At 36.6% G+C, this 22,500-nt stretch overlaps 1 protein-coding gene across 1 annotated transcript in view; it reads right to left on the bottom strand.

Moving 5' to 3' along the window:
* Positions 1-22,500, bottom strand: part of LOC106883236 (protein MON2 homolog) — a 704,123-nt gene that overhangs the window by 477,540 nt on the left and 204,083 nt on the right. The gene's annotated exons all lie outside the window — the stretch shown is intronic.

Below are 22,500 nucleotides of genomic sequence, written 5' to 3'. Positions count from 1 at the left end.
CATTCCAGTGGGCTATTTTGCCCTTTATCCAACCAAGGTAGATGAGAAGCAGTCAAGTGCTGGGGTTAGTCACATCATCTGTGTTCAGCCTCAGAATTTATGCCAATAGTACAAGTTCCAATACTACACGGTTCCAGGTTCAGTCCCACTGTGCAGCACTTTGGGCGAGTGTCTTCTACTCAAGTCTTGGTTGACCACAGCCATGTGAGTGGATTTGCTCTGTCATATAAATGTGTGTGCGTGCATGTGTATTGATATATTAGAGTGTGTGTGCATATGTATATATATATACACATGTGTGTGTGTATACATACATATATACATAAATATATATATATATACATATATGTGTGTATGTATGTGTGTGAGTCTGTGTGTGCGTATACATGCATATATGAGTGGTTGGCGTTAGGAAGGGCATCCAGCTGTAGAAACTCTGCCAAATCAGACTGGAGCCTGGTGTTGCCATCCGGTTTCACCAGTCCTCAGTCAAATCGTCCAACCCATGCTAGCATGGAAAGCGGACGTTAAACGATGATGATGATGATGATGATGATATATGTGTGTGTGGTGTGTGTGTGTGTGTTTGAGTGTGCGTGTGAGTATAGATATAGATAAATACATACATGTGTATGCATTGGTATGTGTGTGTGTGTGCATGGGTTATGTGTGTGGCTTATAAATTAACATCACCATCATACAAACAGTGCCCTTGTTTCCTGTCTTTTCATGAAAACATATCCAGTCTCAGGGAAATAATACCCTGTTTTGGAAACAGGTGAGCGTTGGTGACAGGAAAGGCATCTGGCCAGTAAAAATCTGCCTCAACAAATTCTGACTGATGCATGCAAACCTGGTGAGGAGAACATTAAACCAGAGGATGAAATAAAACTGTAATTATTTGAACAATGTAAAGTTTGCCCACCATTATCAAAAGAATTTTTAACAAAATCACCACCATGAACACCAGTTCTGTATATAGGTGTATATATGCATGTGTCTGTGCATGTGAGTGTACATGGGAAGAGATGGAACAGGAGATACTAATTATTATATCATTTTGGTTAGAGAATCAGTCATAAAATAAGACTAAATACAACAAAAAAAAAGATGCACGTTGTGATTAGTTTTACTTAAACATACAGTTCGTTGCCCAAAAACCATTTAAAAGCTGACTCTTTAAAATTTATTTAGCAGAATCAAAAGTCGAAATGTGCAAAATTTTTCTGCGAAACGTTAAGTGCCAACTTAATACAGACTAATTGATGTTCATACTGCCATAATGTTGATATAGTCATAAATACTTGTTAAAAATCTCATAAATATTTATTAACGATACCAACAATTTACTGAAACAGTCAGTGAGTGTGTGTATGTACTTGCATGTCCCATCCTATGCTACATAGTGTTCCATAGTTGATTCAGGTGAAATCTAAACTCGTTATTTTACCAAAGATAGAACTAATGTCAAAATCAAAGACAGAAAAAGAAAAAAAAAAAATGAAGTTTAAAATATTAGTTTTGTAGACTTAAATAACAGCCAGGAGTGGCAGTGTGGTAAGAAGCTTGCTTCCCAACCATGTGGTTCCAGGCTCAGTCCCACTGCATGGCACCTTGAGAAAGTGTCATCTACTATAGCCTCAGGCTGACCAAAGCCTTGTGAGTGGATTTGGTAAATGGAAACTGAAAGAAGCCCATAATATATATATCTGTGTGTGTGTATCAGTTTGTGTGTGTGTGTGTGTGTGTGTGTGTTACCCCACCATTGCTTGACAACCGACTTTGGTGTGTTAATGTCCCCATATAATCTAGCAGTTTGGCAGGAGAGACCGACTGAATAAGTACCAGGCTTACAAAGAATAAGCCCAGGGGTCAATTTCTTTGATTAAGAGGCAGTGCCCCAGCATGGCCCCAGTCAAATGATTACAACAAGTAAAAGAATAAAGACAACAGTAATAATTTCAAAGGTGCGGAGGAGATAACCCTTTTTTTAAGAGATGGAATTTCACAAGCAGAGAATGAAGAGAAGCAACATTTGATGGAAACAAAAACACTGGATTTTTTGGAACAATATCTTCAAGTTAGATTCTTTGAGCTTGTGTGGTCAGAATAGATAAGAAGTGCATCTCAATTAATTTAGTTAATGCTTTGTTTTTTAATTGTTTTTTTTTTTTAATATATTTTCCTAATTAATATTAGTCAAGAAGAAAAGAGGAACATCAACATTTGAATGGAGTGGAGCAAAAATACCAAGTTAGATTCTGTAATATTGTGTATGGGTGTTTGGAGAGAGAGGAGGAGAGTGGCAGGAGAGAGAGAGAGAATGAGGAGACACAGGGAGAGACAAAGTGAAAGAGAGAGAGAGGGGAGAGAAAGAGAGAAAGAGAGAAGGGAGAGAAAAAGAGAGAAGGGAGAGAGGGGGGAGAAAGAGAGAGAAAGAAAGGGGAGAGAGAGAAAGAGAGGGGGAAAGAGAGAAAGAGAGGGGGGAGAGAGAAAGAGAGGGGGGGAGAGAGAAAGAGAGGGGAGAGAGAGAAAGAGGGTGAGAGAGAAAGAGAGGGGAGAGAGAGAAAGAGAGGGGGAGAGAGAAAGAGAGGGGGAGAGAGAAAGAGAGGGGGAGCTAGGGGAAAGAAGGGGAGGGGGAGCTAGAGGGAAAGAGGGGGAGAGAGTGGGAGAGAGAAATAGAGGGGGGATAGAAATAGAGGGGGAGATAGAAATAGGGGGGAGAAATAGAGGGGGAGAGAGAGAAAGAGAGGGGGAGAGAGAGAAAGAGAGGGGAGAGAGAGAAAGAGAAGGGGAGAGAGAAAGAGGGGGAGAGAGAGAAAGAGAGGGGGAGAGAGAGAAAGAGAGGGGGAGAGAGGGGGAGAGAGGGGGAGAGAGAGAAAGAGAGGGGGAGAGAGAGAGAATGAAAGACACAGGGAGAGGCAAAGTGAAAGAGAGAGAAAGAAAAAAAAGAAAGAGAAAGAGTGTGAAAAGACAGGGAGAGGCAAAGTAAAAGAGAGAGAGAGAGAGAGAGAGAGAGAATCATTATTTTTCAAGCTTTCTGTGCTGCAATTAGTTTTTCTGGACTTGGCGCTATTTTGGAAGAATTCACCAATACACGCACCAGCAATATTCATTAAAATTAAAAGGTAGATCGCAGCCAGACAGGTGTGGAAAGAATCCAGCATCCGAGATATTGGCTGATGGGGGCCAGGAAGATTTTATTGTAGCTGCCCCGTAATGGATGTCACCATAGACACTAGGAACCAAATGGAAATAGATAAAAGGCATCGTGGATTGATAATGGAAGGTGGGTAAGATGAGGACGGAGCGGGAAAGACTTGGGAAGGAAATACGGAGAAGGAGTCTACAATTGAATTACTGAGTTCTCAGACAAAGTGAAAACAGGGAGAAAGATTAAGGAGGTACTTAATGGGCACTTTGGAAAGCGAACAAGAGATGCCGACATTGGAAGAAGAAGAAGAAGAAAAAAGAGGAAAGCAAAAGCATGTGATGATGATGATGATGATGGTGATTATGATGATGATGATGATGATGATGATGATGATGATGATGATGATGCTAATGATGATGATGATGCTAATGGTGATGATGATGATGATGTTAATGGTGATGATGATGGTTATTGTGATGATGATGATGATGATGATGATGGCGGTGGTGGCGGTTATTAGAATAGTAATTTATTTTGACTCAGATACAGGCCTGCAAATATTGGTGGGGGGGGGGGGGGGGGAAAGAAATCTATCAGGATCTCCAGAAGCAGGGGTATGAAAGGCAACATCCGTGTTGGCGCCAAAGGCAATGCCAGTGTTGGCGCCATCTGAACTGAGTATATTTGAAGTGTTGCAACTAATTCTTGCCAAGTGCTTCACCCACTGCTCTACAGATTCTGCCAATCGACAGCTCATTGGTGGTCGTGACAATGATGACGACGACGACGATGACACCGACGACGATGGTGATGATGACAAGTCTTCAACAGAAATCAGCCACAACTGGTTCTCCTCCACAACCATTTCCTCTCAATCATCATCATCAACACCACTATCACAGCCACCATCGTCCTCTTGCTACCTCGGTGATGCTTGTGTTCTGTGCATGCACAGGTATATCTTTCTCTCTTCCGCTCTGTGTTTGTGTGTGTGCGTGCGTGCGTGTGTTTGTGTGTTTGTTTGTGTGCCTAAAACACACAAGATGTATGTCTTTTTATCTCGAAATAAAGATGAGATAAAATAGTGTTTCTTCACCCATTGTGATGGTTGATATCAAATTTACAGTCAAACTGTACTCTTCTTCTGCTGTACGTCAATGCACAGGAAAAATATTGTCTCAGAGGAACACAATACTGAGAAAACAGGGGCAGGTGGGGGTGGGGAATAGCTAAGATAGGCCGAGAAACTGCAATAAAATTGGGCACATATTTGGGAAGAAATGAGAAAAAGTGCAAAAAACATGATAAATGATTTAGTTATTCTTGAAATAACTCATACTTTTAGAATTCCCTTTTAGCTGAAGGATTCCAGATATCGAAACACGGCAAGGTTTAGAAAGAGAGGAAACAAAAAGCAGAAATATACAGAGATACGTCAAAATTAAGAGAAATACTAACAAACACGAAAATACATTGAGAAAATACTTTGCTGATGTTGACTCGGAAAAGGGTATTTTTTGTAATGTTGTACAGGACTTAGAATGAATGCTTCACAAGCTATTTACTCTCTTTTACTTGTTTCAGTCATTTGACTGTGGCCATGCTGGAGCACCACCTTTAGTCAAGCAAATCGACCCCAGGACTTATTCTTTGTAAGCCTAGTACTTATTCTATCAGTCACTTTTGCCAAACCGCTAGGTTACGGGGACGTAAACACACCAGCATCAGTTGTCAAGCGATGTTGGGGGGACAAACACAGACACACAAACATATACACACACACATACACACACATACATATATATATATATACATATACATACGACGGGCTTCTTTCAGTTTCCATCTACCAAATCGACTTACAAGGCTTTGGTCGGCCCGAGGCTATAGTAGAAGACACTTGCCCAAGGTGCCACGTAGTGGGACTGAACCCGGAACCATGTGGTTCATAAGCAAGCTACTTACCACACAGCCGCTCCTAGGTAATAAATTTGAAAAATAATTAAAGTTGATGAAAAGTTTAAAATTCAAATGCATCAGTTAGATTCTCTTCTTCCTCAACCTCAAATCCGTTGCAAAGTTACCCAACACAAGATGCTACTGCAAGCTCGTTCATAGAGAAATGAAATAAAAAAAAATAATTCATAAAACAGGAGCTTATAGGGAATATTTCTTTGAATCATGGAAGAGTATTCTTAAATCAAAAGGCTTTTGGACAAAAATGGCACAGGCAGATCTGTGTAGATGCAGACATGATCACATAGTTAAGAAATCCCTTTCCTGACCATGTGGTTTTGGGTTCAACTTCACTGTTGGACATCTCAGGACAATTGTCTTCTATTATGGTCCTAGACTAAGCAATGCCATCTGAATGAATTTGATGGATGGAATCTGAGTGGAAGCCCACCGTGTGTGTGTGTGTGTGTGTGTGTGTGTGTGTGTGTGTGTGTATGTGTGTGTGTGTGTGTGTGTGTGTGTGTGTGTATGTGTGTGTGTGTGTGTGTGTGTGTGTGTGTGCGTGTGTGTGTATGTGTGTGTGTGTGTGTGTGTGTGTGTGTGTGTGTGTGTGTGTGTATGTGTGTGTGTGTGCGTGTGTATTCCCACACTGCTTGAAAACGGATTTTTGTTTGTCTATGCCCCTGTAATTTGGTGGTTCAGCAAAACAGACTGATAATAGAATAACTACCTGACTTATAAAAAAAAAACAAAAACAAAACAAAAGTACCAGAGTCAATTTGATAGACTAAAACCATTGAAGGTGGTGCCCCAGCATGGTCACAGTCCAATAAATGAAACAAGTGAAAGAATAAATGAACCCTCAGCAATTGGAAGAGCATGAGCTGAGCTGTCCAAGAACAGAAATGTCTGCATATCAGTGGCACAAATTCTTGTAATTCTTATTAATATTAGCATCAGTGAAAGAATGCCTTACACTATTTCTTTCAACCCTTTACATTCTGTGATCAAATCTCACTGACGTCAGAATTGCGTAATGTCCCTTCAAGGACGGTAAATAAAGTACTAGGGTTTATATGATCGGTTGTTCCCTTTCTAAGAAGTCTGGGGCCTAGGGCCATCTTAGACACGATTATATCAATGTGAATGTCTTGTATGTTTGTGTAAAAGGGCAAAAGTTTTGCTAGGAGACTTTTGCTAGTGTGTTTGAAATCGAGTTATATTTAATACCTAGTTTCAATGGTTGTGGTCCCACATGAAGCCCCCCAGGTGTAACAAAAAAATGTAAATTTAAGACCCCCTTTGCACTTTTGTCCTGCTCAGAACATACACACACACACATATATATATATATATTTATACACACACAATGGGTCAAGTTTCCATGCAGTAGGACTGAACTTGAAACCACATCGCAACAAAGCAAGCATTGTAACTACACTGCCTACGATGTCAAACGGAAAGTAGCAGTATTGCAGAATTCTCCAATCAAATGCATAGGGAAAACAAACCAATTAAACAGATACAAACAATGATGATGCTGATGATGATGGCAGTGGTGATGGTGGTGGTGAGATTCTCACAATAGTTTCACCAAGCTTTTTCTTATGAAAAGAAAAAAAGTCATCAGGATAAAAATATTCAGAGGATGTTATAAAAATCAGAAGATGCATAAAAAGTAAAGATTATTTAATGATAACATTTTTAAAAACATATAGTAAGTTTTTCAGTTCTTAAAATAAAAATTGCATTTGATTGTTTTTTATGTATTTATTCATTTATTTATTTATTCATTTATTTTTTGTAATTTGTTTAAAGAAAAAGTAACATAAAAAATAATGACATAAAGCAAGTGAAACGTAAATATGGTGATACAAGGAATGTGAATATGTTGCAAGACATTGTAGCTTCATATCAAGAAATTAGATATAAAAAAAAGGGGGGGGGGAAATTGAAGTCACTGATGTGTGCAAACATAGCAGTGGAAAAAAAAGATAAAAATAGCAGGCCGAGGAAAATATATTTCAGAAAATATTATAACTGAAATACTGAACTTTTAAGAAAAAATGGCTTGGAATTTGGAGATTTGTAAACAGTACAGAAAAAAAACAAAATTGGGAAAAAAATATGGAAAAAGAGGAAAATAGTTTCTTTTAAATAAATACATGGTACATTTTACTTTGTAAAAGAAAATATAAAAATATCTCTCTAATACTGGCTTATCCAGAAGTATTGTTTAGAAGAATTTAAAACTAAAATATAAACTTCTGTTATGTTCTTGGGAAAATATTGAAATTTTAGTAGTATACAAAAGAGAATGAAGAATATCCAAAACAAGAAAACGGTTTGATGCTTTAAATATATTTTTCTTTATGTGATAAAAACAGAAGAGGACTCAAGTTTGCTATTCAACATGAATTGATGAATGCAAATCCAATTTCTATTAAAGAATTCTTTATATCTGAATATAACAGACAGTGCAAATTTGTAGCCGAATTGCGACAGGAAGATAGCCTTATTCATAAGAGAGATGCATACGTATGTGTGTGTCTGGTTTATAGGAGAATAAAAGTATTTTTGCTGCATGAGAAAAATTACTTTCTCAAAGCAGATAACAGTTTTTTTACACATATAAAATTATTGTATATACGTGCTTACATTTTTAAAGAGTGCTCTGTGTAAATGTAAAAAATGAAGCAGATAGCAAATGAAAAGTGAGTGTCTACGTTTCATTTTCATTTCTTTGGTACGTCTATTTTCTTTTAGCCTTCATATTCTTGTTATAGAGCAAAATAAAATAGAAACTAAAAGTTATCTCTGATTTAGGCACAAAACCAGCAAATTTAAAGAGGAAGGTGTCAGGTGATTGCCTCAACCTCAGAACTTGACTGGTAGTTTATTTTATCAGACCTCAAAGCGGGGGGGGGGGGAGAAAAGGTAAAGTTGGCCCCAGTGTGATTTGAACTCGGAATGTAAAGAGCTGGAACAAATATCACAAGGCCATTTTTGTTTAATGCTCTAACAATTCCACCAATAACTATTAACAGATAATTATTAATCAACATTAGTTTATCTAAATAACAGAAAAAGAAAATAAATAACAATAGCGTAGTTGTATATTTTATTGCTTATTGATACCAACCTGTCGGACACCATTCCTCATTCTACACTACAAACTTTCGCTTTTAAGGTTATCTAAATTTAAACCTTGCATAAAAATTTCATATAAATGTATGTTCAAAACACTTAAAATGACTTATTTTTATAGAATTCTTAATTATTTCTCAAATTATATGAAACAAAAGTAGTGATTTTCATAGAAATCCATAAAAGCAGACAAAAGTGAGAAAAAGAAAGAATCCTATCAAACTACTACAGATTGTTTTTATCCCTAAACACGCACAAAAAAAAAAGAATTAATTTTAAAATGCTAATGTTGTATCCATGGTAAAACATTGTATCATGCTGTTCAGTAGTATATTCACACCTTGAGAAGATAAATATCAATTTAGTTTAAGAGTTCAACTACATATCAGTCATGTACTCATACCAACTGGAATATTATAGAACGAAAACCCGATTTAAATGCAATTTAGAAAATAAGTGAAATGACAAAAATTTTTTTTGTTTTTTTTTTGGGGGGGGGAAAGGGAATGCTAGGAATGAAGTAAAAAAAAAATAATGAAAATAAAAGAAACTTAAATTCAAAAGGAGTAACAAATCTTAAAAGTTAAAAGTTGAAAACCAAAAAAAAACGTATAGAAAGATCCCTGACACACAGATGGAAAACAAGATGGTTACAGCATTACAAAAAAAATACTTTCTATGTCAAACCAACATGTAAAAGATATTAACCACTCCCATGTTGAACGAAGAACATAATTAAGAAAGTGTAAAAGTGAAGAACAACGAGAACAAAAAAGAAAACAAAAAGAGACAACAGAAATCACCGGTGACTCATAAAAACTTGCCAATAACTGACTTTCAACAGATGCAGTTGAAATCTTATTAACAATTATTTAATTGCTGAAATGTGACGAAACTTTACAACATTTTATAGTGTATGATACTATTAAGAAATAAACAAAAATGAATGGAAAAGTCTTTGTACTTTTATGACGGCTAACATGACTTGTTTCACAACGAAATAGTCTTTAGTTCTAATACCAGATCACCAATTAAGATACTAATCATGCTCAAAAGGTGTTTTTTACATGCCATCTGCATGGGAGCCAGTCCAGCAGCACTGGCAACAACCACATTGAAATGTTGTTTTTCACATGCCACCGGCACATGTGCCAGTAAGGCAACACTGGCAACAATCACACTCGAATGGTGCTTTTTACATGCCATTGGCACGGGAGCCAGTCAGCGGCCTTGGCAACAATCACACTGAGATGGTGTGTTTAATGTTCCACTTTCTGCCTACCAAATCCATTCACAAGGCTTTAGTTGACCCAGGGTTGCAGTAGAAACACTTGGTCTGAGTGCCATGCAGTGAGACTGAACCAGAAACCATGTGGTTCAGAAGCAAACCCCTTAACCACACACCTATGTTGATGTCTCATGGAACATTCCATTATACCTTTAAACCTTTCAGCTGCATGTTTCACTGAAAGTATGAGCAGAATTCATCTCCATATTGCCAATATGAAAGTCATAAACAAGAGACATCAGGAAATAATAATATACTTTTATGTGCCAAGTGTGTAACTGCAATGGCCAATAAAGACACAAGTTAGGAGAACGACACTCACTAAATGACTGATTAATGCTGTAATATGCCTTACAATATGCCAACAAAAACTGGAAGAGTGATAAAGAGGTTAAGAAAATGCAATAAACTTAATAACCATGAAGATGAATTATATAAAGGAAATAAAAATGATTAAATAGCAAAACTGTAACTGCATATATATATATATATATATATATATATATATATATATATATATATATATATATATATGTATGTATGTATGTATATATGTATGTATGTATCAGATGTGTCTTGCTTGGTGTGCACTAAATATGGTTTGAATGAAGGAATCGATAATAGTAAAAGAGTCAAAATGATATTTATTATTCAATGGTGACCATTAACTTCTCAAAAGAGCCTTGATTTGAGGAGAATATAAAATTACTATCAAAGAGGAAATACGCACACACACACACACACACACAGACACACTATGTATATACATATTTTATTCTTTTATTTGTCTTGCTCATTTGACTGCAGCCATGCTGGAGCACCACCGTTAGTTGAGCAAATCGACCTCAGGACTTATTCTTTGTAAGCCTAGTACTTATTCTATCGGTCTCTTTTTGCCGAACCACGAAATTACGGGGACATAAACACACCAGTCTCAGCTGTCAAGCAATGTTGGGGGGACAAACACAGACACAGAAACAAACACACATATATGTGTATACAACAGGCTTCTTTCAGTTTCCGTCTAACAAATCCACTCACATGGCTTTGGTTGGCCCGAGGCTATAGTAGAAGACACTTGCCTAAAGTGCCACGCAGTGGGACTGAACCCGGAACCATGTGGTTGGTAAGTAAGCTACTTACCACCCAGCCACTCCTGCGCCTATACACATACATATGTAGGAGCCCGTGCACACACACACACACACACACACACACACACAAACACACATCCATGTGCCTTATTATCATCATCATCATATTTAGGTGCAGTTTCTTCCATGCTAGCACATGTTATATGGCCCTTCGTCTTGTGACAGTATTCTACAGCCTGATGCCATTCCTAATGCCAACCCCTCTTTGTCATTCGAGCAATTTATTTCATTAGACATTTTTGTATTGTCAGGTGTTTTATTATGAGGGGACATAATGTCAGTGCTGAGGTGGTGTCAATGTTAAGACACTTGGTATAAAAAGACACACACATACACACATTTACATATTCACACACACACAACAGGCTTTTGCACAGTTTCTATACCAAATTTCACTCACCCGACATTGTTCAATCTGAGTGTATGGAATAAGATGTTTACCTGGGGTACCACACGGCAGGGTCAAACCAGAAGCTGCATCACTGTGAATGACCTAACCATACAGGCAACCATTTCCCTGGCTTTAGTCATTCTAGTTTCACTTCAGTTTTACAGAATAAATGTCATAATAAACATCTGTAATTTTCACTTCCACAAATAGCTCAGAAATGAAATGAAATATAAAGTAATATATATATATATATATATATATATATATATAGGAGAGTATTGTAGTTCGCTTGAAGCATTGTGTATCGTTTGTAAAGAATAAAAAGTTTAGGAAGGTATAACAATGCAATATAGAACAAAAAATGGACTGTATACCTGTTGTAACTTGGTAAACTGTAGTCCAATGATATTTCGGAATTAGAATTCCTTCTTCAGATCTTAATTTGCTGGAGACTCTTCAGATCTTAATTTGCTGGAGACTCCAGCAAATTAAGATCTGAAGAAGGAATTCTAATTCCGAAATATCATTGGACTACGGTTTACCAAGTTACAACAGGTATACAGTCCATTTTTTGTTCTATATTGCATTGTTATACCTTCCTAAACTTTTTATTCTTTATATATATATATATATATATATATATATATATATAGACAAACAACACCCTCTGGCAGTACTAATCCACGTAAACAGTTTTAATAGAAACTTAAGACTAAAATGAATACTTAGATCAATGAAGATCAATAAAGTGATTTAGCATGAAGAAATATTCAAATAGAAAAGAGAAGTGAGGTTTGAATATGACTATATGTTTTCAGAATTGGACAATGTACCCTTTGTATGTATTCACGCCAGTGACAAGATTTTAGTCAATATAATGATGTTTCTGCAACTTTTAATTCATTCATTATTGTGTTGTTGTTTTTTTCTTTTTTTTTTTTTGTACAACATAATAATAAGATCCTGTGAGGAGCAAATGAAGAAGATTATTTATGTGGCCACTCTACATGCAAGAAGCAGCAGTTAAACCTCCCTCAAACTACTATATTCTATATTTATTTCTTTATTGCCTACAGGGGGCTAAACATAGAGGGCACAAACAAGGACAGACAAAGGGATTAAGTCGATTACATCGACCCCAGTGAGTAACTGGTACTTATTTAATCAACCTCAAAAAGATGAAAGTCAAAGTCAATCTCAGCAGAATTTGAACTCAGAACGTAACGGCAGACAAAATACCACTAAGCATTTCACCCAGCATGCTAACGATTCTGCCAGCTCACCGCTTTACTATATTTTATATTACTGTGAAATTTTTAAAAGTGGACAGTATAGTATGGCATACAGTATTCCTAACAAAAAATAAAAGTGATGTTTGACCTATTAGTATTTAAACAGGCCACATCAGTGGTATTTTATGGACAAACTGGCCAGATCCTGCCTCTCACACTTACTATACAATGCCATTCTAAAAATAAACAATCATATCATCGAAATCTCAAAGCTATGAGATAATCCATGATTAATTCAAAACAATGGGAATAAATAAGGATTACATTTGACAGAATAATCCGAATGCAAGAGGGTTATGAGTCTGGTAGATTGGCGCCAACTTGGAGCTAAACAGCAACAACACCTATTTAGTAATAAGAAATCTTTTGGAGATATCATCATTTAATATAGAAAGTAGAAGTGATAATAAATTGAAATAATGTGAAAGCAAAAGAAAAACGCTCATGATGTAAACTTATCCATATTTTGTTTTTTATTCATTTTGAGTTCAATTAATAACAACTCTCTCGACATTCACAAAAGACATTTAGCTCAGACCAACAAAGCAACAATGTACAAGAAAAGTGTCTATTTTGAAACATTCTATTAAATAATCTAATTAGAAGAAGTCATGCATTAAATTACAATATATTTCCTACAAAACACGACAAAAGTCATCATCATTTAAAGTTTGTCTTTCCATACTGGCATCAGGTGGATGGGTTGACTGCATCATGCTACAATTCTTGCTCTGCCTTCTACAGCTAGATGCCCTTTTCTCAATACCAACCACTAGACAGAGTGTACTGGTTGCATTTTTAGTGACACCAACGCTAGAGAGGTTGCCACATAGCACACAAGACCAAAAAGCTTCCTTGAATGAGTGGGAGGACAGCAGAAAGGGAGGGGGGGACATTATACTGGGTGTTGAAAGGTTAAAGTACGACCGAAGGGACAGGTACGGGTTTCTTGTCGTACAGGAGATACATGACCACCTCATATTATATACGGGTGGGTGAGAATAACTGGGTTTCAGCCGGAAAGAGACAAAAGGATGGCAGTGAGAAGAAATGTCATAGGGTGCTGTGATTGTACAAGAAGGTGAATAGAAAAAAATGTTAAAATAGCATGGGGGGGGGGGTGAAAGATGGTTAGAGATGGGAATAATGGGGAATGGTGAAAAAGAGTGAAAGGGTGGTCAGTGGTAAAAATGAGTTGAGAGTAGATATGAATGAAATAAAATGATAAAAAGCAATCATTATTTCTATTTATTTTTATGTTGCAGCTCAACAGTGTTCAAGTGAGAATATTATACAAACACTACTAATGGTGCCTTGTAGCAAACACTATCATATCAACTAAAAATTAGGCATCTGAAGCAGCTGGAGATATGATAATTTGGCCAAAAGAAGCGGCTGTTGCAAGCAAAAATAAATATCGGAAAAAACGCATTTGGCTAAATTTAGACATACGACAGTTTAGCATAATAGCAATGATATATATATATATATATATATATATATAATTTTGCTTAAAAGAGTTCCAACACTGTCTGTTTTTTATGTTTTATTTATATTCCTGCAGAACTAATGTGGGGTATAGAATCTGAATCTTGAGAGAAAAGCTGAACATTAGAAGCATCAGTTGTGGCGTGCAAGAGAGACGATTGCGCTGGTATGGACATGTGGTGAGAATGGAGGAGGATAGCTGCGTGAAAAAGTGCCACACCCTAACAGTTGAGGGAACCCGTGGAAGAGGTAGGCCCAGGAAGACCTGGGCTGAGGTGGTGAGGCAAGACCTTCGTACATTGGGCCTCACCGAGGCGAATACTACGGACCGAGACCTTTGGAAATGGGCTGTGCGTGAGAAGACCCGGCAAGCCAAGTAAGATCGTTGCCAGTGCCCCTGGACTGGTTCTTGTGCGGGTGGCACATGAGATGCACCATTTTGAGCGTGGCCGTTGCCAGTACCGCCTGACTGGCTCCTGTAGGATTTTCGAGCGAGATCGTTGCCAGTGCCCCTGGACTGGCTTGTGCGGGTGGCACATAAAAGACACCATTTCGAGCGTGGCCGTTTTCGTGCGGGTGACACGTAAAAGCACCCACTACACTCTCTGAGTGGTTGGCGTTAGGAAGGGCATCCAGCTGTAGAAACTCTGCCAAATCAGACTGGAGCCTGGTGTTGCCATCCGGTTTCACCAGTCCTCAGTCAAATCGTCCAACCCATGCTAGCATGGAAAGCGGACGTTAAACGATGATGATGATGATGATGATATACAATATACAATATAAAATAAAATAAAATAAAAATGGATGGCACCATGAAAGAAAGTATTGAATGTAGATGAAATATTGAGTGTTCAATATAAAGGATCAAATATATAAATATATAAATATAAATATATATATATAAAGGCGACTCGAGTTTCAGGGCTATTTCCCTTCGTCATGGCCGGTATGACAGACTTTAACAGACTGTCATACAAAAAAACCCACCTTTTTTGTATTTATTTTTACTCGCATATATATATATATATATATATATATATATATATAATTATCATCATCATTTAACACTTGTCCATGCTGACATGGGTTGGATGGTTTGACCAGGGCTGGTAAGCTGAGGGGCTACACCAGATTATATATATATATGCTGAGTTGAGACCTCTTTGGTGATGAATGACCATGGGATTGCACCTAGAAAGTTACCCTCTGAGGCACAAGTCCAGGCAAGGTTGTTTATGGAAGACCAGCAGTCGCCCATGCATACCAGCCTCCCCTCTCCACACCACTAGTGTTATCCAAGGGAAAGGCAAAGGGCCCGATACAGCTTGGCACCTGTGATGTTGCAACTCATTTCTACAGCTGAGTGAACTGGAGCAATGTGAAATAAAGTGCCTTGCACAAGAACACAATACGGTGCCCAGTCCAGGATTCGAACTTACAACCTCACGATCGTAAGCTCGACACTCTAACCACTGAGCCATGCGCCTTCACACACACACACACACACACACACACACACACACACACATATATATATATATATGTAATGAAATCCGAGGTAAAGGGAGAAGCAGGAAAACATGGGACAAGGTGGTGAAGCATGACCTTCGGACGTTGGGCCTCACAGAGGTAATGACAAAAGACTGAACCTCTGGAGATATGCTGTGACTAAAAAGACCTGGCAAATAAAGTGAGTTCACAGCTGTAACCACCCCAGTGCCGCATAACCAGCCCACTCAAAGTTACCTTGGATTGTAAAGTGACATGCCGTGTTTGAGGAGACCTATTGAGTCAAGTACATCAAAATCAAAATCAAATGGAAATTGTAGTTGTGATCCCCATGCCAGTAGCACGTAAGAAGCACCATTTGAACATGGCTGATGCCAGCGCCACTTTGACTGGCTTCCATGCCGGTGGCACATAAAAACCACCCACTCGGAGTGGTTGGCATTAAGAAGGGCATACTGCTGTAGAAACACTGCCAGATCAGATTAGAGCCTAGTGCAGCCTCCTGGCTTCCCAGACCCCAGTCGATCCATCCAACCCATGCCAGCATGGAAAACGGACGTTAAACGATAATGATGATATATATATATATATATATATATATATATGCATAGAATTTATTTTCTAGAGACAAAATTTTCTCTCTATATAGGACACATCAAAGTGCTCATTATATTTAAGCCATAGGAAATTAGGAAAAATTATGATGGGAGACAAAAGATAGGTTACTAAAATATATTTTGTTGTAAAATTATTATGAGCACAAAATCATGTACTAAAAATATATAAATACACTTAAAAATATATTAAAAATACATTAAGAATATACAGATATAAATATATGAATATGCTAAGAACACATTAAGAATATACAATATATAGTCCTACTTACAATAAAAATGATATTAACATTATATACACAGACTAGAAAATATTGTAAATTCATACAGAAGTTTATAATTCATTAAAATCTTACAGCCATTTCTGGGGGCATAGTGGTGCAAAGATGTAATAGAATCTAAGTTGTATTAATTTAATATCACCAGCTCCTTCTTCAGGGATTTTACCAAATTATAAGGTGGCATGTACTTAGCTTGCTCTATTACAGTAGAACAGAAGAGGCAGAGAGAAAGAAGGAGAGAGAGAGAGAGAGAGAGAGGGGGGGAGAGGAGGGTCAGAAGACAGTGTATGTCTTTGAATGATTTTGTGCTTATTATTTGAGTGCTCCTCTTCTCGATTCACAGTAGCGCTATCCAAAATATAATAACAATCCTCTCCTGTGGGACCTCAGAAAGTAATAAGGTACAGAATATCCTCAGTAACTTTCACGATACCTGGAGCCAAGAGCTTGTACATTAAAAAAAAATACAGTGAGATGCAATTAATGTAAGTGTATATGAGACAAAGACTTCAGAAAGCTTCACTATGTTTCCTAATTTTCCTGTCTGTTGCATTTCAAAGATTAAAAAGTTGAGTTTACTACCAATGAAGGGTACAGTGTCATTGATGTAGGAATGATTCTAAGGGAAAGGTGATTCGATTTAAAGGGAAATTCTTTTTTTTTTTTTCTCTTCCAAATAAATTTAAAAACCTTTCAGTATAATAACTTGTGATATCTCTAATAATCCCACTGCTATAAATATAAAAAAAAAGGGGTGAAAAAAATCAAACAAAGTCTAGGAAATATCCTTAAACAATTGTAGTTATTGGATTTGTTTTCTTTCTTTTTGACGATTAAAAGAAATCCAATACATATATATATATATATATATATATATATATATATCAAAGAGAGCGAAAGAGATGCGCACATGCAAACATGCTAAAACTATATATATCCTAAAATTAAAACTATACAGTTGTCAGGAAGATAAACTTAAAAGGACTTTAAGCAGAAAGCAATAGCTAATCTCGTATTCAAGAAAAACAAAAACCTTCATTGTATTTTCTCAAGCAAGAAATCAGAAGACACCAATGAGCAAGGCTTGCTCAGAGAAAAATCTTCAAATCAGAGATAAAAACTTCCACTAAAAACAAAAAAAAACATCAAAAATCAAAAGCCAAAAAACAAAAACAAATCCAAAAGTTAGGTTATCTCAGAAAATATTAAACATTAATAAATAAATAAATACAATAAAATAGAAATGAAATGTTTATTCCAGTTTCTAGTTGAGTGGACATGTTGATGTGAACTTTTTAAAACATCTTCTTGATCTAGTTAACAATTATTGTATTGTTATTCAAAACTTTTGAACATGAATATTCATTGCCGCTTATGAAAGCATCATAGCCAGTTAAATTCACTGTCAATCTAATATTTATATATGTATGTATATGCACGTGCATAAACACTTCTATATATACACACACACACGAACAGCAGTTATAAAATCTAAATAAAAAGTACATCAATGAATATTATATTTAAGTATTTTTTGTTTACACATAGAATCATATAGGAAGATGACGAATTGGTAGAAATGTTAGAACATCAGACAGAAAGCTTTGCTATATTAGTTCTGATTATTGGTACTCTGAGTTCAAATCCCACTTTATCCTTTTTTTTTTTTTAATCTGTTTCTTTTCTTATGTTTTGTACCAATCTAGAGAGGAGATGGATACATGGAAGAGTGAGAGCATCGGATAGAATGCTTTGCTGTATCTATTCCAGTCCTGTGCAATCTATGTTCAAATCCTGCCTACCAAAAACATTAAAAAAAACCAACAGAAAAAAAAAGCATTGCTTCTGTCAGGATTTGTAACAGTCAGGGTGAATCAATAATGGATAAGATGGAAAAGAAACCAATAGAATCACAGAATTCTTGGTTTAAGCAGCACATTGTCTGCCATGCCATATGTACAAGTGAAACGACTAACTAAATATGGTATTAGATAATATAATTTACATGTCCTGAGTTCAAATTCACTGCTGGTGTTTCAATGCATGTTTTGCACCATGCACTTAATTTTGTCAGATCATCTCAAGTCAATGACTTCCAAATGCTAGTAAAAGCAGCCAAATTTCACTGAAATCTTACTATTTCCGTGTTGATAAAAGGCAATAACTAGTCCACAGATGTTGCCTTGTGCTGGGTGGGGCTGTTGGGATCCCTGTTTAAAAATATAAAGACACAGATAGTGTATCATATTGCCAACTAGAAACAATGTTTCTTGGGGCTAAAACAACAGTAACATCGTCCCCTTTAAGGACAGCCACATTATGTCGGCAAACAGCATTCACTCAAATCCCTATTACATAAAAAACAATGATCTACTCATAATGTGTCCTTAACCTTTTCATTAACATATTTTTGCTGAAACACATTCCCTTTCTTTTTAATTAATTTTGAAAATAATGAAGAATTTAGTAAAATAACTGTCATATTAAGCTGGTATTAGGTATATAATATGAAATTTTGTTGGAAGGTTTTAAATTTAGCTCACTTTAAAACAAGAAGCTTGTATCTTAAACCAGGGGCACTCTCAAGTAAGTTGGTATCAAATGGGTTAAGCAAGGCACTTTATTTTAAAAATAAACATCAGCAGTAACTAGGAATTAATTATCCTAACAATGGACTGGCATCCCATTCAGTGAGATGTTATGCACACTCAGTCACTTCAGACATAAAGTGCAACAGGCCACGATCGTGGCCATCAGGCACCGGTCAACAGGCCATGATCGTAGCCCAGATAGATGCATTTAATTTATGGGCGTTTGTTGGGGGTCTAATGTCACTCAAACAGCTCCGATACCCCCCAAGAATGCAAGAGGACTAATAGTTCAACTAATGACTTTTCAGATGTAAAACTTGCCACCATTATATACTAGGAGTGGCGAGCTGGCAGAATCGTAAGCATGCCAGGTGAAATGCTTAGTGATATTTTGTCTGCTGTTATGTTCTGAGTTCAAATTCTGCCAAGGTCAACTTTACCTTTCATCCTTTCGGGATCAATTAAATAAGTACCAGTTACGCACTGGGGTCGATGTAATTGATTTAATCTCTTTGTCCCCTCTATATTTAGCCCCCTGTGGGCAATAAAGAAATAATTATATACTAAGAATATATTTTTAAATATTCATGTTTTTTATGTGTGCATGTTAGCTTCATTTTCATAAAATGTGCTCAGCAGCCCATGGTATGTGGTTTCGAATCCCAGCACTTGAGTTAACTGCCTCGGAAAAGGATAAGCTCTGGCCAAAGTGAGAGCTAATGCTCAAGAAAGACTTGAACTTTGAATGAGGTTATCAAGGCTGAAACAGCTTTTGAGAAAACTTGTTATCATCAAAGCCGTTTCAGCCTTGATATATATATCAATCGCTAATGGCTGAAATTGCATTTGGCCCTCGAGCCACTAACTGATGAGGAGTTGATTACCGTCTGTGTTTTCTGTTCACCTGTGTATTTAGTATATGTTCGTTTGTTTATTTATTACACGCTGTTTTTTAATTACATCATCATCATCTTCGTTTAACGTCCGCTTTCCATGCTAGCATGGGTTGGACGATTTGACTGAGGACTGGTGGACCAGGTGGCTACACCAGGCTCCAATCTGATTTGGCAGAGTTTCTACAGCTGGATGCCCTTCCTAACGCCAACCATTCCGAGAGTGTAGTGGGTGCTTTTACGTGCCACCGGCACGAAGGTCATCTTCCTAGTGTTGGTGGCATGTAAAAAAAGTAGCCACTATATGCTGTGAAGTGCTTGGCATCAGGAAGGACTTACAGCTGTAGAAACCATCGCAACATGATGTAGTTCTTAGCCCCGCTGGATCTTGTGAATCAGTCCAACCCATGCCAGCATCAAACACGGACATTAAATGACAATGATGATGATGATATTGATGAAGACGATGATGATGATGAAGATGATGATGATGATGATGATGATGATGACGCTGATGTTGATACATACACATACTCATACACAAAGCAATCATCTCTATGCAAGTAATGTGTTATCATGTGTGGGTTTATGTGTGTGAAATCTTTCTATTGCTTTCCAACGTTAATGATTACATTTCATATTTGCACTTGACTTTAATAATTAATTGATTAATTAAAAGTTTAATTTATGCATCATAAAATATAACACATTTTGGTTTTTAAAAAGTCACAGATTTCAGTCTGTGTGATATATCATGAAAAAGAAAAAAAAACAACAGGCACCAGAGTGGTTATAGGCGCAGGAGTGGCTGTGGGGTAAGTAACACACCAACATCGTTTGTCAAGCGATGGGGGGGGGGGGGTCAATAAACACGCACACACAAATATATACATACATACATACATATATATATATATATATATATATATATATATATATATATATATATATATATATATACGACAGGCTTCTTTCAGTTTCCATCTACCAAATCCACTCACAAGGCTTTAGTAGGCCTGAGGCTATAATAGAAGACACTTGCCCAAGGTGCCACACAGTGAGACTGAACCTGGAAGCATGTGGTTGGGAAGCAAGCTACTTACCACACAGCCACGAATAACCATGAATTTTTTCACTTTTGCATGAAAGCCTATGATCAGTGATGACTGTAAAACAGACACAGAACATGAATAGAAAGAGGTGATATCCGTAAACTGTAATAGATCAGAGTATAATGACATGTACTAAATACCATACATCAGTCGTGTGATATCTAGTAGATCCCTTTCAAGATCTAATTGCAAGTCCCTATCTACAATTTAATCATGAAAAAGAAGTGAGAAAAATACATTTTACAATTGTCATACTGGTCTATTGTTACTGATAAGGTTATTTGATCTTATTGAATTCAATAACAATTATGACTGTGATGTAGAAATAACGATTTCACCATTAGATAAATCACTTTTAGCAAATACGGAGGCTTGCTCAGGTATTTGACAATGCTTGTAGCAAGATATAGAGTCAAATCTGTCCTGAGGCAGATGTATTGTATTTTATCAACTTGGTTGTTGTTCCGCAAAACAAAAAAAATAAAAAATGACAAAAAATACATTTTAATGAATGCATTAATAGCTTATTTTAAAACTAACTACATTCCAGATATGTATTTAACCAGAACAAGTTCAAAAGGTATAAAACTACAATGTCAAAACCATATTTCACATCAAAATATATTCTCATAAATATGAGCATTACAATCTTTTCATATGAAATAAGGTGGTTCCGTATTACATTACTGTCAATAGACTATAACAATGTAGCATGCATTCATTCACACATAACACAATAAATGTAAGGCCTCCCAATTTCTAAAGAGATGCCATGGTGATAACACTTGTGTAACATAACAAATAGTGTCTCCTAAAAGTTAAGCTTTCTCTTCAGCACTGAATAATTGCGAACACTTCAAAAGGCGTGTAAATATCATATTTTACAGCTGATTTGTCTTTTGTCAAGAAAATAGCCTAAATCATTTCTTTTTTTTTTGTGTGTGTGTGTTTTAAATTTAAAAAAAAAAAGAATAGTGTATCATAGTTTTAAATAATAATGAAAGCATGTCCATGGTCCAACTCTTTTGATGCTAACCCTCCTGAGATTGCTTGTATATTCTTTAATACGACAGCAGTTTTTATGTGTTGCTATTTAGATTAGTGAAAGCAACATAACCAAATGGTTAGGTGATTTGCTTTGCAATTATGAGGCTGTGAGTTCAATCCCAGCACATGACATCTCGAGCAAGTGCCTTTAATAGAGCCTTGAATTGGCTCATGCTTTAGGATTGACATGGTATAGATAGAAACTGTGCAGAAGCCTATTGACTGGAGTATACCTGTGGTTCAAAGAACTTTAGCAGATACAGGGTCATGCCAATTCTACCCAAGCATTACACCTGTGGAATACTCACCCACTTATGCACCACTTAAAGGAGTAGGTTATTCAGTTGATCAAACAACTGAATCCTTACCTTTGAAAGCAACCAAGATCCATTCACTTACTTGACTTCGATATTCAAATTAAAACCATCTATCATAATTACATAGTAAAACCTAGTAATTAAGTAATTATGTTCCAAATGCCAGCTTAATAATGTAAACAAATTAACTACTTAACAACATCTCTCCCAAATTGTAGATTATTTCCAGAAATTAACATAAACACAAAGCAGTAAATATATAT

The sequence above is a fragment of the Octopus bimaculoides genome, chromosome 11 (assembly GCF_046866305.1).
Source record: "Octopus bimaculoides isolate indiv1 chromosome 11, ASM4686630v1, whole genome shotgun sequence".
NCBI classification, from domain to species: domain Eukaryota; kingdom Metazoa; phylum Mollusca; class Cephalopoda; order Octopoda; family Octopodidae; genus Octopus; species Octopus bimaculoides.
The sequence above is the reverse complement of the archived record's forward strand: the minus strand, read 5'-3'. Positions and strand labels throughout refer to the sequence as shown.